Genomic DNA, 12261 nt, shown 5'->3' on the forward strand with positions numbered 1-12261 from the left:
AGCAGACGTCTATATGAATTAAACATCCAAGAGTGTCGAGCAGAACGAAGGTTATGGTGCGTGTTCCTTTATGTTCTTAAGAATCTGGGAAAAAGAAAGTTGATGTTTATGCATTTGTCAACCTCGCCGGCGTGGTCTCAACCCTTTCTTGTTTGATTCCCCGCAATTGTTTTTTTGCCTCACCTCACCCTTTGCCATTTTAGCATACTTTCATCTTTGGGTTAGTGATCTCTTTGCTTTTTGTCCCGCTGTTTGTCTTTCATCTCCATCCTCTACTTTTGCATCTCCCTTTTATCCTACTTCTCACTGATCCCTTCAATATGTCTGTAAAGACGACTCCTTTTCCGGGGCGGCGGATGCTGCTTATTTTGGCAGGCATCCGCTCGTTTCCCGGTGGGGTGTGCGTGTCCATGTCGCTGCGTGTATCATTATCTTGACGCGTGTCGGCTTCTGCGTCTGGAGGCGGCAATGTGCCCTGATATATATATATATATATATATATATATATATATATATATATATATACACACCATATTTTGGGGATTATAAACAAGCTTTTTCTTCATGATTTGAAAGAATATAAAAATATTAGAATGTTAAAATATATTAAAAATATTTTTTTTAAATGTCTAAAATGATTAAGATCTTGTATAAAAGTTTGTGACATGTATGACATATACGGTACACAGTATATAGGATTGTATTGATAAAATTATGATTGTATATATTATGTGTGTGTGCAATGTTCACTAAATTAATTTATCAATGAAACAATGGAAGACAAAATGCTATCAAAGTGTCGATTTCAAGTTTGAACTGCTATTTCATTCTGCAGTAAAAATATATGTGTGTGTATATATATATATATATATATATATATTATTTTTTTTTATATATATATATATATATATATATATATATATATATATATTTTTTTTTTTTTTTTTTTTTTTTTAATAAAACTTTCATTCACCATCTTTTTGCATAAATATCTGATGTTATGACCAGGGGCATAAAATACTAATATATATATATATATATATATATATATATATATATATATATATATATATATTTTTTTTTTTTTTATTATTATTTTTTTAATAAAACTTTCATTCACCATCTTTTTGCATAAATATCTGATGTTATGACCAGGGGCATAAAATACTAATATATATATATATATATATATATTATACGAGTAGAGCTATCTTGTCAGAACTTTGCACACAAGTAAGCGGGCATCAGGAGAGCGTCTCCTCCAAGCGAGGAACTTAAGCCGCCTTATCGGGCTTCTTCAGCGCATGTTGATTGTGTATAGATGGAGCTGACATCCAGCCGCCTGTGAACTCCCGGTCCCTTCCCTCTGCCAGCTGCTCATCTCCAACAGATACTTTTCAGGGAGGTTTAATCTTGCCAGCTTTGCCGCAACCAGTGTCAGCACTGCGGAGGATAACGCTCAGCCGTCCTTCTGACTTTTCCCGGCAGCCTCTTGAACTGTTAATAGGAAAGTATTGTCTGCTCCAGGTTGCCATGGGGACGGTAGTGTTGCTTTACAGTATGTCTTTGTGTATATAGATCATTGTATCGTTAGAACATCCAGAGTATTATCAATTCATTCAATGCCAGGGACGTATTTTCACGTTTGCTGAGTGTTAAGGGGGACATTCAATCTTACATACTTAAGTATTAAATTGATACTTATTATTATTGATAGTTAAGTATCTGGGATTTAATGTTTGGACTCTTAAAAAAAAAAAGTGAAATATGGCACTGACATTGAACGAGTTAACCACGATTATGTCTGATAATTCCAGCTCTTTATTGTTCTAAAAATTCGAGTGTTTTGCCGGTTTGCCTCACAGTTTGGAGTCCCGAGTTCAAATCCAGCTCGCTCAGGCCTTCCTGTTTGGTTTGCATGTTCTCCCCGAGCCCGCGCGGGTTATTTCCCGTTCCTCCGACAGTACACCTGCATGGCATACGGGTTATTTTACAGATGCGTGTATTGCTTTTGTATTGGACACTCGAAATTGTCCTTAGCTGTGTCCTCTGTGCGATTGGCTGGCGGCTAAATCCGGACGTTACCCCGCCTACTGCCCGAGGACGACTGGGATAGGCGCCAGCAAACCTGCCACCCTGGTAGTTCCAAAGTAGAAAGCGAGGTCAGTTCAAATTTTCAGTCACTTTCTTTAAAACAATAAATAGTTGTCGCACGCCCGTGCACGTGTTTGCCCCGATTTCTCCACAGGTAGGTCAGTCGAGAAGACAACTAACCCCCGAACGTTCAAGCCTGACGGAACGGACCGGAGCGGAACTTGAAGGCGTAAAGCCCGCGGGCGCCCCTGACAACGGAGCGGCGCTGCGAGCGCGCTCGTTAAACAGCCTTTGGTCCGAGGCTAATGACGTCCACCGGCGCGTTTCCTCTCTCGGTCCGGGTCGGCCTCCCTCTCCTTCCGCAGCTGTATGGCTCGCTCTCCATCTCCACCTCCAGCATTCCTTCTGCCCATGCTTTTTTTTTTTTTCCTCGCCTCGGATTTTCTTGTTTTCCTTTTTTTTCGCCACCATCTGCCTCTCTCCTCCTCCTCGCTGCTTCCCCTCTGTTTGGTTGAGTTCTAGGGGAGTGGTGGGCTGTGGGGGAGAGAGGTTCTGTCACACTTGCCTTCTAATGAGCAGTTTCTCTGCATGCCGCCAGTTCTGAAAGAGCCAAAATAGCAGAAACATTTCACTCTGCTGGGCCTTGATCTGTCAGCTCTGAGTGACTGCTTTTATGGCTTTAATCTGGATTGATCCCATGTTGGGGGGAAAAACTACGGAACGGGGGAAATGATGTAACACGCAGCCTTTGGGAGAAATTGATTAATCTTGTTTTATGTTGCTCGCGGAGGAAGGGCAGTGAAACGTGGCACTGGTCCTTTCCCAAGGGTTCAAAGGACACGTTTTTTTGACGCCTTTCAAACGTTGAGTCGATTCTCATTTGGAAACTGTCGGTTGCGTTTGAGTTGAGGGTATTTCCAGCGTCCGGGCAAACGGTTAATATTAATGTCCAAATTTTGTCCGTAGGGACCAATTAATGGTTTTAAAGACAAAATAAGCCTCGGGTGTCAAACTCAAGGCCCGGGGATCAGATCTGTCCCCGCCGCATACTTTTATGTGGCCCGCGAAATGCTAAGTAGACTAAAATAGGAAATTTTCAAGTAGTCTTCAATTTTTAAATGAAAAATCACCGTTCCTGCAGTGCCTGACTCTTGTGTCCATCATCAGTGCTGAAATAACTCTTCAGTGTCTGAGCAGTAGTCGTGGCACTAAGTTTCTTTTCCTATAGTTATACTTATTTATAATAGTAGATTTCCTGGTGTTATTTTTCTAGAGGCTCTAGTGTACTTAATGCAACTCTCTCCCTGTGACTAATGTAAGGAATGAAATGATGTAAAACTAAAAAACATCTTGACAACTAAGCATGAACTATAATACAGCTGAAAGATATGAAACTTAAAGGGACAGTGTGTAAGATTCAGATCATTTTTCATTACAGACAGCAGGAGGCGCTGCAGGTGCTGCATTTACCATTGTCCGTAGTTATAAAAAACATGGCCGCCGCCGGAGAAGTGCCACCCCCCCATGTAATATCATTTCATGATAACTAGACCTATGGTTTTATTTAAAACATACTATTGGTCATTAAACACGTTAATTTGCAAGTTTTTGAAATGTACAATCTTTTAATTTATTTGTTTTTAATGAAAAACAATCTAAATCTTACACACCACCCAGATAAATGTGAGAACATGTCAAAATTACCCAACCTAATTGCACGGGGAAGAAAAAAAGAAGTCGGACAAAGAAGAGTCGCTTTGATATGTGCAATTAGATGTCACAACAGCAATTCACTCATGACGTTTGTTTGACAGTAATGAAATAGTTACTGTCAAACAAATCACGTGACCGACTTGCTGATGTGACATCTAGTAATTGCACCACTCAAATCATATATATATATATATATATATATATATATATATATATATATATGACCAAATACATGAACCATCTCAGTTGACCTTATAGTTGATTTCAATAGCAATTTACTTAGATGGTAAGACGACAATTTTTGAATCGCATGATGGTGCCTTCTCGAACTATGTTTATATTACATTTACCATATTTTCCACACTATAAGGCGCACCGGATTATAAGGCGCACCCTCAATTAATGACATATTTTATAACGTTCTCCATATATAAGGCGCACCGGATAATAAGGCGCACCCTCAATTAATGACATATTTTCAAACGTTTTCAATCACAATATAGTAATACTCAAAGTAATAACTCAAATAATAAATGTAAACTCTCAAAAGCATAATAACTCAATGTCAATATGAGCAACCTTGTTCAACTGTAAACAGGTAAAGCTTACCTTATCAGTTCATTCCCCATCTACAGATCCCAAGCTCAATATTGATCCATATATAAGGCGCACCTGATTATAAGGCGCACCATCGGCTTTTTAAAAAGATTGAGGCTTTTAGGTGCGCCTTATAGTGCGGATAATACGGTACATCTGCAGCATTTCATTTTCTCGTTTGCTACTCAGTAGAAGACAAAGTGTTGAAACCAAAGGGAACAAAAACAAAGAGTCATTGTACTTGTACGGTCTATGTGACTTCCAAACAGTTCCTTCCATTGTGGCGTATGGTCATAAACTGCATGTGGAAATACCGCCGCGTTCCTCTTTACACCTGGTGGGAAATATTTGGCTGACTCCTCTTGACTCTGAGCAAAGGTGTACATACAAAAATGGTGATTGAAGTTCTGTCTGAACTCACTTCACCTCGACTATGTCTTACATTTGGCGCACGGTCCGTCGTGAGCTGAAGCAAAATGTCGCTCCTGCTGGAGTGACCGATCTCATTTTGGTTGCGACTTCCAAAGCGCTCCTCTTTGAGCTGTGCAACGCTTGCTACAGCCGTGTCGCCAGCCTGGTGAGCAGCATGGACAGGAGGTGCCAGGGTGTTGTCTCTGTATGTTGCTTTCACACCTTACAATGACCGTTTGTTAAAAGAATCCAAATGTACCGAGAAATCCACCAAAAAAGTCATTAGTAGTCAATAGCATCAGAAAAATAAGCTCTTTGGTATTTTCCATTTGACACAACTAAATTGTTCTTCTTGTAGCTATATTCGAGAAATTACAAAAGGGAAATATGGTAACAGAAAAACGCAGAATTTATTGTTTCATGTATGGCGTACAGCATAGGTGTCCAACTCCAGTCCTCGAGGGCCGGTATCCTGCAGGTTTTGCGGTTTTCTCTCCGCAACGCACCTGATTAAAATGATTAGCTCTGGGGGAGCTTGAAAATGATCCTAATCATTTCAATCAGGTGTGTTTAGGGGAGAAAACCACAAAACCTGCAGGATACCGGCCCTCGAGGACTGGAGTACCACACCTCTGGGCGTACAATCATGGGGAATAATTTTTTCGAAATGCTTTTGCGTGGGTATTTGATTTGACTTGTTTTTTTTTGTTGTTTTTTTTGGATCTATCTTTCCATCATGTATGCATACTTGAACGTTTGCACCTGAACATGGAGGCACCACAGATGTGAGATTGCGTTTATCAGGAGAAAAACTGGAATTTTATCCTTTTGCGTGCAACAACAAAATGGCATCAGTTCCAAGCAACGCTTCTAGATAAAGAAAAAAAAAATCCACTTTTTTCCGTCTAGAACACACAAAATTTGACCTCTGCGCTCGACCTATCACAGTTAACGCACACTATGAGTTGCAGCCACCAGAGCAGAGTCTTGTTTAAGTGCTCGGCTAGCGTTTCAGGGTGTGGGTGTCTTGCGTAAGGACACAGTAGCTGTGTCAGGTGGTAGCTAATGATTTTCATCTCTTGGCAATGATTGTAATCTCCACACCGGTCAGGCAAGACTCATTACGAAACTAACAGAGTCACTTCCCTTTATGTTCCATTCTGTGTTTGATATTATGAGCTCTAATACCAAAATTGGAAGTTAGGGTTCTTTTATCGTTAGTGCTCGCTAATAGGAGTCACCAGAAGATGGATTGAATGCCAGGAATATGGACTGCGGAGCCTTATTCTGCTCAGTGCAGAAGAAGGTCATGGTCAAGAAGGTCAGGTCATGGTGGCTTAGTTCAAGTCTAATCTGACGTAGAATTAAAAAAACGCAAGAAGAAAACGCAAGCAGTTTTGTAATTGTGGCAAGGAAGAAAGACTCCCTCATAAAATGCAGATGCCAGGATGTTGGGATCACTTCCGGTGGTGAAAATAATCCGTTTTGCATATGCAAAGACCATCTTGACATACGGCTTCCTTTCATGTGTTTACTATTTCTCGGTTTTCATCAAAGACAATATTATTATTACTTGAATATTCCCCCAAAAAATGAGGGCTGTATTCTAAAAGTATAGTCTGGTACTAAAGACAATCTATAATGGTTTTAGGTGTTAAAATTTACACCAGAAGGGAACAGTCAAGCATGAAATTTTCCCAGTCTGCTCATTGAGATGTAGTAGTACTAGTAAGACAAATTCTTGCTACAAAGCGGCTCCATTTGAGTTTACTTATGGAATATTGTTGAGGTTTTGTCTATAAGTGACTTCAAGGCAGTACTTCTCAATTATATTTTGGAAACAGAAAACCTTTCGCACCCCCTTGCCAATTATCGCTCCGACTATAAAAGATATAGCTATCTTTAACCTAAAACTATATACTATATACCTAAAATTGCATCAACCGCATTTAGCAATAATAAAAAAAGGCAATATAAATCAACTTTCAACAACTGTTAACTACTTTTTTATTGTAGAAATTACAGTTAAGTCTAAATCTGAAAGCAAATTACCAAAAGCATCAAATTGGCTGTAAAAGAAAGATCTTTATTTTACTGTTTTTCCCCCTGTGGTCTACCTCCGAGGGGGAGGAGGGACTGTTTTACGGTACTTACTGTTTGAGACGGAATGTTTTACGGGCACATCTGTATTGTAAATATGACACTTGTGGCCCTTAAATGCTAATCGTCAAATGTTGACATAAGATTTCAGGTTTCGCGAATGTAACACAAACGTTCAAACCAAAAGTTTTCCGGGAACGACTTCCGCGCTTTGCCTCGTTTGCCCTATCGACTGAGGCGGCAGGTATCGTATATTGACCGACTTTGTCTTTCCGCGCTGTCCTCTCTGAGGGATGAGAAAGATTACGCTGGAACGGCGTGATGTTGTTGACACTCCCCGTTAAGCTCCGCTATAGCAAGCCTGCCAAGTGTGTGTCAATGAAGAAGTTTGTGGGTCATGTGTGTGAGCGTCTTTGCGAATTTCTGTCATCTTGGAGTTGGGGAGCTGCCGGTTCCATCTGGCAGCCCCTGCTTCCAGTGTACTCAGTGGTGTCAAACTTGGCACATTTTTTTCACCGCGACAGCTGGGGACCAAGTGCCAAGCAAGGCGCAGAATTCACAAATGCACAGAGGCATATTACGCATTTACAAATATGGCTACACTGTGAGAGGCCGCAGATTATTGGACGGAAAATGATCACGAAATTATCCCCCCCTTAAAATTTAAGATTGTTAATATCAGATCAAATATGTTTCATTTCACGTAACAAGAGATTTGTCATGATTTTCTAACTCACAAACCTGAAGAGCTAATCGTGCCAAGTGAAACTTCCATCGCACAAGCGACCTTTACCCTTGACCGCGAAAATGTAATCAATTCTTCCCAGAACTCACGTCAATGTTTGCACATTTCCGAGGCATTCAAGAGAACATGAGGTCAGAGTGACTCGGATTTTGTTTCAAGCGCGCAGGGGGTTATTTTGAAACGTTGATTTTAATTGCACCGAAAAAGAGGACCGTGCGAGTATCGGTGCTAAGTATCGATACTCGGCCTTGAGTCAAACAATGGCAGCCTGTACTAATATCAGTTTACAATGTAAAACGAGAGGTTAATTTTTTGACAAGAAATGGGGAATAATCCAATGAAATTTTAAGAAAAATGCTTCAGGGAAATAAGTGATCTGTCTTTATTATTTTTCGGGGGGAGAAGATTTAAAAAAATCGACATCTTTAATGAAAAAAAAAACGAAACTAGAAAGTAGACCACAACACCTGTTGCCAAATGAGAAGTTCCTGTGAAATATAAGCGTTTTTTTTTCGTTTTCTTTTTTGCATCGATGTATAGTATTATCTATAATCCTCTCAGCTTCAAAATTTCTTAGGCAGCTTTGAGTTTTTTATGCTGGATGCACTTCTAAATAATATCATTGTAGTCTTTCTGCAGGTAAACCTGAAACTGAGCAGACATTTAGCGCCCGGGCAACAAAATACACATGACAATCACATATTCCAAATGTTTTACTCATGAAAAGAGAGTGTGGTCAAATCAACTGCAATTGTTTTCAGTCAAGCACAAAGGAAAGAATAGCCTCTATTATTTTATTATTTTGGGAGTGTACGCTTTAGAATAAATGTGAATACAATCAAAGATTCTAGAAAATGTGAGCTGCTACGTCAAAAATGTTTTGTCGCGTGAGATGGTACAGTTAAGAGAACAATAAGCATGTCCTAAGGATCCATCGTTTATATTTAACGATATTTAGTTTGAAGATGTATTCTCGGAGGTGCTAATTTGCAAGTTTTAAGACCATTTTGTACCGAAATGGAACATTAAACATGAGAGGTACAAATTCAAAATATCTTGCTGAAGTATACGCAAAATTCCCTGTGGCATTACAGGACGGAGGAATAATACTAACAACAACGTCACGATTAAAAACAAGTCACAAAAATTAGCTAAAACGGACTTTAAACGCGGCAACAATTGGACCGAGCGGAACAGCTTGACTTTTATATCAATGGAGTGCAAAAAGTGAATAAAGACGATGAATAAAAGCAGGGAAAACACAGACAGTTGTTAGCTAGGCTAACACAGACGGTTGTTAGCTAGGCTAAAGCTAACACCGTACCAGTTCTCTTTACGCAGCGTTGTCTTTGTTGATTATTAGCGAACAACATTGATGATTTGCCACTCTGGATTACAAACATAGAAAACGTGGACTGTAATTTCACGTTCTTCACAGAAAATTGGCTAGATTTGTATTTAGTTTTTGTGTATTGAAAAAAAAATACAAAAGTTATTAAAAATACAAAAGTTATTAAGTTCTGCGTGTGATGAAGGGCTCATGAGATTATATAAAAAAAGGAAAAAATTGTCGACTCAGCGAAAAATAGTCACTGTTTGGTGGGGTATTGACGAAATAAACACAATTTCAAGAGGAAAAGTCATAAGGGGTTTAAAAATTGAGAAGTGCGTGAGATGTGTTACTAAGTGTTGTATATGACATAAACCGAAAGGCACGGCCAAAATGGGAAGGGCGTGTACTTCAGTCTATGAATAACAATAAAGAATTGAGATGTTATTATACAAGTTCCTGGTTTGTTTCAATAAGAAACATAACAGTATAGTTTTCAGTATTTACCGGAGGCCGCCTTTATATGTATTGTTCCCTTCCTGTCATCAATTTTGGAAGGGGTTCCTGTTTTTGGCAGCAACCGTGTGCAGACATGTTTTCTCATCTGACTGATGTAATCTTCATAGTGTTCCTGATGGTTTCAGTATTGTCTTTTGTTTTTGTTTTTTTTGTGCTATTCTTGCACTCGCATTGAGTCTTTTGTCAGCTTTTTGCCGACCATGTGACACACACATGCACGCAGGGATACGGTGAATCAGAGATGTCAAACTCATTTTTATCATGGCCCTCTTTGTAGTTTCTGTCAGAGGGCCGTTGTGACAAAAGTCAAATAATTCTGAAGTATGATGAACATTTTGACACCAGGGGCTGATTAAAACTGTTGAAAACAAGAAAATATAAAACGTTTACAAAAGATATTTATTCTGTTTTGCTATTGTTTTTACACTGTGGCCAAAATTATGGTAAATATAGAAAATACCAGAATTTTACCCCCCAAAATTAAGCGTCCTATACACGGGTATTTCTTACATTTGGGGAATTACGGTTTGTATTTTAAGATCAAACGGAAAAATAAAAGATCATTGAGTCCAGTTATTTATATCCATAATTTTACCAGTCGAGTTCACTTGAAAATAGATTTTCCCCCATGTGACCCCTGAGCTAAAATGAGTTTAACACCCCTGCAATATTATGGATGATGAATATAGGCAAGTGAGGTATAAACTTTTTGACAGATTAGCACTGTAGGAAGGAAACGAGCTACAGTATTTTATTGCCGGGTTACAAACAATATCTGGGATTATTTTTGCAAAGTAGGCGCCGGTGAACACGATATTCTTGAAAGCACCACGGAGAAAAACATTCTCGAATCAACGGAAGCACCCTATATGCCTATTACCATTTGCATGGGACATTAATGTGATTTGTAATTATAAAAAAAAGCCATCGCTAAGTAGCTACAAGCAGAAATTTTCATTTCAATCGTACATTACGGCAGCCTTAAAGTTAAAATAATGCCGCATTACTTCCGCGCCGAGACGCCAGCTAAATAAGATAAACAGGAGCTCGGGAAACAAGTAATCAACCGGCTCAGCTGTGAGATAGGCGGAGACCTATAGATCCTTCAGCAATGCTCGCAGACTCAAAAACATTACCGCCGCCATATCTACCGTGGAAAAATGTAGCTCAGCGGGAAGCCCGGCGCATTATAACTGCAACGCGTGTTATCACCCTGATATGTTTTGACAGCTCAGAGTCCCTCAATATTAAACTCTACTGAATATGGAATCAAAACAGCTGGGCCGCGAGGTTACATTTGCTCTCTTGATCACGCGCGCTCAAACGCGATGACATTCGTACGTATCGTAGATTCATGAGGGCGTTCAATTTTTACACAGCCACCCACATATTCAGTGTGAAGAACTCTGGCACTGTGACAACATTTGCGCCAAGGAACAATTGCAAATTCATCTTTAAATCAACAAACTGGAGTCCCTCCGATGGGACGGGAAAAAGACATTTTAGGGGGTTTTCGGAGTTCCTGGGCACACGCGCCAACTTTAAATCGGCATGTAGCGTCTCGCTATTTGCCTGTTTTTGAACATTTTTCTGCGGCCCCGCCCCAGTGGTGAAAATAAACACGACGACCCTACGTGAAGTTTTCCCTGCCAATGACGTGATCAACAAGTGTCATTATGTGGTTTGCAATCCTCCATGGGTGGCAGAGGAACCAGCCAAACTGGTTCCCCTTCCACAAGCGGACCTTAAAACTGCTTGCCGTCGAATTACGATGACATCACAAATTGTGATCGAAAAGCGAAGGTCGATCACAAAGGTCGATCACACCCGGAAGTGGACACCGATTGGCTGTGAGGGCGTCTATATATATATATATATATATATATATATATATATATATATATATATATATTAAACTCCTACTTTGTTGAGGCTGAGGCTGATTAATTTCAGGTACAAGGGACCGCTCTATTTACTGTATGTAGGTTACGCTGTCCCCAATTCCCCATTCTGTTGCACAAGCTGGAGTATGCAGGAGTCTACTTTAACTTAGTGTGAGCAAAAGCAGGATGATGGAATCGACCCAAAATGGTCTACTTGCTCCAGACACGTGGAGCAAAGTAATTCCAAGTACATGCTCATTAAAACTTTTGAACATAAATAATGAAACACAAGACCCTGTGTCACTGTCCAAAAGTTAAACGATGCATCCGCCATGTTGTCATGTGGGGAGTTTTGCTTTTAGCATCAAAGATGGAGCTCGTTTACGGTCTGTCTCATCTTGCCTGCGTTAGGGCCCAAATGACGGATTTCTTTGCTGGTGTGTCAAGTCATCACTTTGGTGTCTCTTTAGATGTCTCGCTGGGTGGCATTTTGAGCTTGACATCAATGCGGTCCTGTTGAGTCTATTCGTCATCTATTGTCTACTTCCCAAAAATAAATCATCAAGGAGCAGCAATGGAATTGCGCGCTCACATATATTGCTCATAAAATCATAATCACACCATGTTTGACCCAATCGGTGAATTTTTCTAAACATCTGTCACGGTTTTGTCCTCATCTCAAGAATTAATTTCCTTTTGGAGAATTGTCCACCCTCCAACGGGGATTTTCTGTATGCACCTCCTGTATGGGCTTTTAAACATCGGCCATTTTTTAATACTCCCTCTTGGCCTTTTGTGTCGGTTTTGTATTTTCTTTCTTCTCATGTACATTCATGAGCAAAAAGATGTTCTCTCCACATCCCTTAAAA

At 39.8% G+C, this 12261-nt stretch overlaps 1 long non-coding RNA gene across 1 annotated transcript; it reads right to left on the reverse strand.

Moving 5' to 3' along the window:
• Positions 1-1798: 1798 nt before the first annotated feature.
• On the reverse strand, positions 1799-2755 carry LOC148406114 (uncharacterized). The gene is made up of 2 exons (XR_015864021.1): positions 2275-2755; positions 1799-2136 (listed from the first exon to the last, which is right to left on the reverse strand). It is a non-coding gene; the product is annotated as an uncharacterized LOC148406114 (long non-coding RNA).
• Between the last annotated feature and the right edge of the window lie 9506 nt (positions 2756-12261).

This window comes from Hippichthys cyanospilos, chromosome 21, assembly GCF_059441005.1.
Source record: "Hippichthys cyanospilos isolate Australia breed blue-spotted pipefish chromosome 21, RoL_Hcya_1.0, whole genome shotgun sequence".
Lineage (NCBI taxonomy): Eukaryota > Metazoa > Chordata > Actinopteri > Syngnathiformes > Syngnathidae > Hippichthys > Hippichthys cyanospilos.